At 43.5% G+C, this 6633-nt stretch overlaps 1 long non-coding RNA gene across 1 annotated transcript in view; it reads left to right on the forward strand.

The window, feature by feature from the left end:
• LOC121028375 (uncharacterized) overlaps positions 1-4900 on the forward strand; it is a 5960-nt gene extending 1060 nt beyond the window's left edge. Inside the window, exons 2-3 of the long non-coding RNA XR_005789198.1 lie at positions 2557-2662; positions 4443-4900. This is a non-coding gene — a long non-coding RNA (uncharacterized LOC121028375). The remainder of the gene's footprint in view (positions 1-2556; positions 2663-4442) is intronic.
• Positions 4901-6633: the final 1733 nt, after the last annotated feature.

The raw sequence follows: 6633 nt of genomic DNA on the forward strand, positions 1-6633 counted from the left end.
AAGTGCTGGACTCTTGGTTTCAGCTCAGCTCATGACCTCGCAGTTTGTGAGTTGGAGCCCCACATGGGGGGGGGGGGTTCCATGCTGACAGTGTAGAACCTGCTTGGGATTCTATGTCTCCCTCGCTGTCTCTGCCCCTCCCCTGCTCACACTATCTCTCTTTCTCTCAAAATAAATAAATAAATAAACTTACAAAAAAATTAGAAAACATTCCATGAGTGTTAACATCATCTGTATCATTGACCACAAAAGTCCCAAAGAGGGACTTTGTTCATAGTAGCCTACGTTTGGTGCTCGAACCCTGAAGTTCCACAATAACCCTTTGGGGTCTGCATATTGTGAGCCTTAAATTTTTATTTTCACACAGCTGGAAGGAAGAGATGGGCACCTCTCGAACAATTCCCTCTCCCCCATATTCACTGTCACTGCTTGAATGTCATGCCAGCTGAAGATAACCAGGGTTTGAGAGAATATAGATAGCCCTTTGCTTCCCAACTATCAGCTGCAAATATTATTGGCTGTCATCTTTGGGTAGGTACTGGGATGTCTAAGTCAGGATTCTTGTCCTGGCTCCAATACTGGCCAAATTAATCAATCTATTTGAGCCTTGGTTTCCTAATCTGTAAATTAGGGAAAATCATATATAAATAAATAAATAGGAGATGCTCAGTAAGTAGTGGCTATTGTTTTATTAAGCCATTTAGAAGCAGGTTCTTTTTTCTTTTTAAAGAAACATGTTTATTTTAAATGTTTATTTATTTTGAGAGGGGGGTAGGGACAGAGAGAGAGAGAGAGAGAGAATGAGCAGGGGAGGGGCAGAGAGAGAGGGAGAGAGAATCTCAAGCAGTCTCCATGCTCAGCATGAGCCGGACTTGAGGCTGGATTCCATGAACAGTGGGATCATGACCTGAGCCCAAATCAGGCATCAGATGCTTAACCGACGGAGCCACCCAGGGATCCTGCAGCAAATTCTTTTTTTAAAAGTAATCTCTGTGCCCAACATGGGGCTTAAATTTACAACCCTGAGGTCAAGAGTCACTTGCTCCACTGACTGAGCCAGCCCCTAGAGGCAAATTCTTATCCTAAGCAGGCTGTCATCTAGTTGGATAGATAAGACCTAAAATATCTAACAACCAGCCCCAGGTACTGTAGAAGTATTGGTTAGAAATTAGTCACACTGGAGCCTGAATCCTGCTCCACAATTTGTTAGTTGTTGCCCTCGGGCTCTGCTGGCCTCAGTTTCTTCATTTATGTAATGGAAGCAATAATAGTTGTAACCTAATAAGACTGTTAAGAAGATTAAACTAAAGAATGGGTGTAAAATACTTAGCATAGACTAAGGGAAAAATAAATGGTGGTTATTAATCTAATTAGCTCCCAAAGCACACTATCATGAATGTACTGTGGTTCTTGGGAGCCCAGAAATAGAGGAAGAGAGAGAACTGGGTGGTAGGCAAATATGAAGTAAGAACATAACTAGGGTGGAGATGCCTTGCTTGGGGATCTGGAATTGTAACATTCACCATGAGTAAATGGAAGACTGGAAACGAAGTAAGCATTTTTTATTGGAGAAATACAGGAAAAGATGACTATCTTACCCAGCATCTTAGTAAGGCCCCACTGTTCCACCAAAGGAGGGTAGATAGGGTCCCAAGACAAACTCTCTTTGCGTTCTACCTCCTCATTGGGGACTGCTTATCAGGAAAAGCTCCTTATGTGGAGGTTCCTCAGAAAATTAAAAACAGAGCTGCCGTATGACCCAGCAATAGCACTGCTAGGAATTTACCCAAAGGATACATGAGTGCTGATGCATAGGGCACATGTACCCCAATGTTTATAGCAGCACTTTCAACAATAGCCAAATTATGGAAAGAGCCTAAATGTCCATCAACTGGTGAATGGATAAAGAAGATGTGGTTTATACATACAATGGAATAATACTACTTGGCAATGAGAAAGAATGAAATCTTGCCATTTGCAGCAACATGGATGGAACTGGAGGGTATTACGCTAAGTGAAATAAGTCAGTCAGAGAAAGATACCATATGTTTTCACTTATATGTGGATCTTGAGAAACCTAACAGAAGACCATGGGGGAGGGGAAGGGGGGAAAAGCTACAAACAGAGAGGGAGGGAGGCAAAGCATAAGAGACTCTTAAATACAGAGAACAAACAGGGTTGATGGGGAGTGGGGGAGAGGGGAAAGTGGGTCATGGGCATTGAGGGGGCACTTGTTGGGGTGAGCACTGGGTGTTGTATGGAAGCCAATTTGACAATAAATTATATTTTAAAAAAAAGGAAAAGAAAAGCTCCTTATGAACCCTATCTTTATCTCACACCCCCTATGGAGTCATAGTCAGCCCACGTGCGAGTACTGTGTGAAGAATACACTATCTTCACAAATTTGATCTTATGATCCTGGGTCCGGTTAAAGAACATGTCTTGCATTGCTGGTGAGTACAAATGGGTACCCTGTATGGAAATCAATTCGGTAATGGCTGTAAAAACGAAAGAATGTGTACGCCCCTTAACCTAGACCTTCACTTGTCATTGCAGGCAAACTCCTGCACGTGGAGAATGGCGTATTCAGAGGCAATCGTTGCAGCACTGTTTACGATACAGAAGATTGGGAAGAAGCACAGCAGCCTATCAGGAGAAACTGGTTAAGTAAATGACCGGGATTGCACTTTCATACAAGGGGTCGCCGTAAAGTCAGCAAAAAGAATAAGCAGTTTTGTACATACGGATGTGATCTCCACAATACATTAAGTGGAAGAAGCCAAGTGTGTAGTGTGTGTGTCGTATGCTACAGTTTGTGTTAAAACAGACCCTCGGGGCGCCTGGGTGGCGCAGTCGGTTAAGCGTCCGACTTCAGCCAGGTCACGATCTCGCGCTCCGTGAGTTCGAGCCCCGAGTCGGGCTCTGGGCTGATGGCTCAGAGCCTGGAGCCTGTTTCCGATTCTGAGTCTCCCTCTCTCTCTGCCCCTCCCCTGTTCATGCTCTGTCTCTCTCTGTCCCAAAAATAAATAAACGTTGAAAAAAAAATTAAAAAAAAAAAAAAACAGACCCTCAAGACAGGATGTACAAAATGAGATACCACCTCCTACCCACTAGGATGGCTATATATATATATATAAAACGTGTATTTAGTTTTGAGAGAGAGCGCACAAGGGAGGGGCAGAGGGAGAGGGAGACAGAGGATCCAAAGCAGGGTCTGTGCTGACAGCAGAGAGCCCGATGTGGGGCTTGAACTCACAAACCGTGAGATCATGACCTGAGCCGAAGTTGGGCGCTTAACCAACTGAGCCAGCCAGGTGCCCCTATATATACATTTTTTTAAAATTATTATTACTATTTTTTTTAACGTTTATTTACTTTTGAGAGAGAGAGACAGAGGATGAACAGGGGAGGGTCAGAGAGAGGGAGACACAGAATCCAAAACAGGCTCCAGGCTCTGAGCGGTCAGCACAGAGCCCGATGCGGGGCTCGAACTCACGAGCCGTGAAATCATGACCTGAGCCCAAGTCAGACGCTTAACCAACTGAGCCAGCCAGGTGCCCCCCTACATATCCATTTTTAAAGAAAATAAAATAAGCGTGGGTGAGGATATGGAACGCTTATGCATTGCTGTTGGGAATGTAAAGTGGTCAGCTGTTGTGGAAAACAGTTTGGCAGTTCCTGAAAAAGTTAAACATAGAGTTACCATTAACTTATATGCAAATGTTCATAGCAGCATTATACCTAATAGCCAAATAGGTGGAAACAACCCAACTGTACATCAGCTGATGAATAGGTCAACAAAATGTGATACAATAGACTATTATTTAGCCATAAAAAATGAAGTTCTAATACATGCTTACAATATGGGCGAGCCTTGAAAACATTATGCTGAGTGAAAGAAGCCGGACACAAAAGGACACGTATTGTATGATTCCATTGACATGAAATGTCCAGAATGGGGAAATCTATAAAGACAGAAAGTAGGTTAGTGGTTGCCAGGGGCTGGAGGGAGAAGGGAATAAAGAATGACAGCTAATGGGTACAGGGTTTCTTCTTGGGATGATGAAACTGTTCTAAAATTAGACAGTGGAGCTGGTTGCACAACTCTGTAAATACACTCTACACCACTGAATTTCACACTTTAACGGGGTGAATTTGGGCATGTGAATTGGATCTTAATACAGCTGTTATTTAAAAAGGAAGGCAGGGGCGCCTGGGTAGCTCAGTCGGTTAAGCGTCCGACTTCGGCTCGGGTCATGATCTCACGGTTCGTGGGTTCGAGCCCCGCATCGGGCTCTGTGCTGACAGCTCAGAGCCCGGAGCCTGTTTCAGATTCTGTGTCTCCCTCTCCCTATGCCCCTCCCCAACTCATGTTCTGTCTCCCTCTGTCTCAAAAATAAATAAACATTAAAAAAAAAATTTTTTTAAATAAAAATAAAAAGGAAGGCAAATTGCAGACATCTTCAAATGACAAACAAAAAACAGAATGAACCACCCTAGACCCTTATTAAGGAAACTTGCAAGCATGTACCTGAAAAGAAAACTGAACCTAGGGGAAAAAATCGTGAGATTCAAGAAGAAAGAGTGAATAAACACTGGGAAAACGAAATAAAACCGAACAAATTATGACTACTCAAAACTACCTTTCCAGACCAGAAGAAGGTAGGACACACGGCCACAGAGTGCAGCATGTGAGATCGGAGAGGTCCTCGCCCAGGACAGACGGCAGCAGAACCACGGACGAAACCGTGAAGAAACCCGTCAGGGTTAATGGATACAGCTGCATCTGTGTGAACCCGCTAGCTGGACCGTCACAACGGGAACACCCAAGATAGGAAGGCTGGGGAAGTGCATGGAAAGTGTTTCTACTGCTTTGCAACTTTTAAGTCCAAAGTCAATTCAAAAACAAAAAAACAAAAAAAAAACTTTTAAAGGTTAAGAAAAACAAGAACAAACCCTTTTTCGATAATACCACTTTTTTAAAAATGGTAAACATTTAAGCTGGGAACATACTGCCTTTTTTTTCTTCATAGTACTCAATACCATCAAACGTGTTTTATATTTATGTACGGATCAACTATCTGTCCTCACTAGCAGGTAGCTCCCTGAGGACAAGCATTTGGACTGTTTTGTCAATTACTATGCTAAACCCAGAGCGCTGCCTGGCATGTAGTAGGTGCTCCGCAAATATTTGTTGAGTGAATAAGGAACAGCTGCTCACTGATTGGTTTCATTTATTTGTATCTGTTGTGCAACATTTTAATAATGAGCATTACTGGGTGATACAACTACGAGATATCGCCCCCCCCCCAGACTATTCTCGCGTGCACATGAGTTACTTTTACAACTGGAGAAAAAACGTTAAAAATTTAAACTCACATTTTGTAAAATTAATTGCTTGTGCAACATTGTGACAACAGCAGGTATGCAACCAGGGGAAGACAGCCAAGGGAGTTTGGATGGGGAAATTGGGTCAAGAGCAGTGGCAGCTGTGGAGGTGGGGTGTTTGGGCGGGCTAGGGCAGTGCAGGGCACCAGAGGAAGGTGGAGCCATGGAAGGGAGAGCCGGTCCCCAAAGATGGGCAAAGAGCACCCAAGGCAAACAGAGGCTTCTTCGCCCCCTACCTGGGCCAGGGGCCTCAATTCTGAGCGTGGTTCTGATGCTAACTACCCACTGACCTGGGACAAGTTACTTTCCCTGTGAAATGCAGGGAGGAGGGAAATGAACTGTCTTCTAAGCGTTTCTGCCTCAGGGGTGTGTGGTTCCAGAAGCTGTGGCATGGGTGGGAGTGGGTCTGGAAGACACTGTAGACCTCTGTCCACAAGCCCCATTTGGGAATTGCTCGATGAACAATGCAGAGTAGAAAAGAATAGTTTTCAAAACTATATGGACCAGGGGCGCCTGGGTGGCGCAGTCGGTTAAGCGTCCGTCCGACTTCAGCCAGGTCACGATCTCGCGGTCCGTGAGTTCGAGCCCCGCATCAGGCTCTGGGCTGATGGCTCGGAGCCTGGAGCCTGTTTCCGATTCTGTGTCTCCCTCTCTCTCTGCCCCTCCCCCATTCATGCTCTGTCTCTCTCTGTCCCAAAAATAAATAAACATTGAAAAAAACATTAAAAAAAAAAAACTATATGGACCATATACTTTAACTATACATATATACACACACATAAATATGTACATATTATATATGTATATATACATATATATGTATATATACATATATATATATATGGGAGAGACTGACAGGGTGCATTCTGAAATATTAACATTGACACTTTTTCATTAGGCGGTCCCTTTAATTCATTAATCACAATAAAGCCCAGTGCCAGGGACCTATAGACTTTTCAAGGACTCTTAAAAATATTTGAGATATGGAAAAGAAAAGAAATTGCTTCAAGATTTTTTGTTTTATTTATTTATTTATTTAAATATATATATATATATATATTTTACGTTTATTTTTTATTATTGAGAGACAGCGTGAGACAGACCATGAGCATGGGAGGGCCAGAAAGAGGAGGAGACACAGAATTTGAACGAGGCTTCAGGCTCTGAGCTGTCAGCACAGAGCCTGATGCGGGGCTCGAACCCACCAACTGGGAGATCATGACCTGAGCTGAAGTCAGATGCCCA

The sequence above is a fragment of the Herpailurus yagouaroundi genome, unplaced genomic scaffold (assembly GCF_014898765.1).
Source record: "Herpailurus yagouaroundi ecotype Mexico unplaced genomic scaffold, PumYag 100, whole genome shotgun sequence".
NCBI classification, from domain to species: domain Eukaryota; kingdom Metazoa; phylum Chordata; class Mammalia; order Carnivora; family Felidae; genus Herpailurus; species Herpailurus yagouaroundi.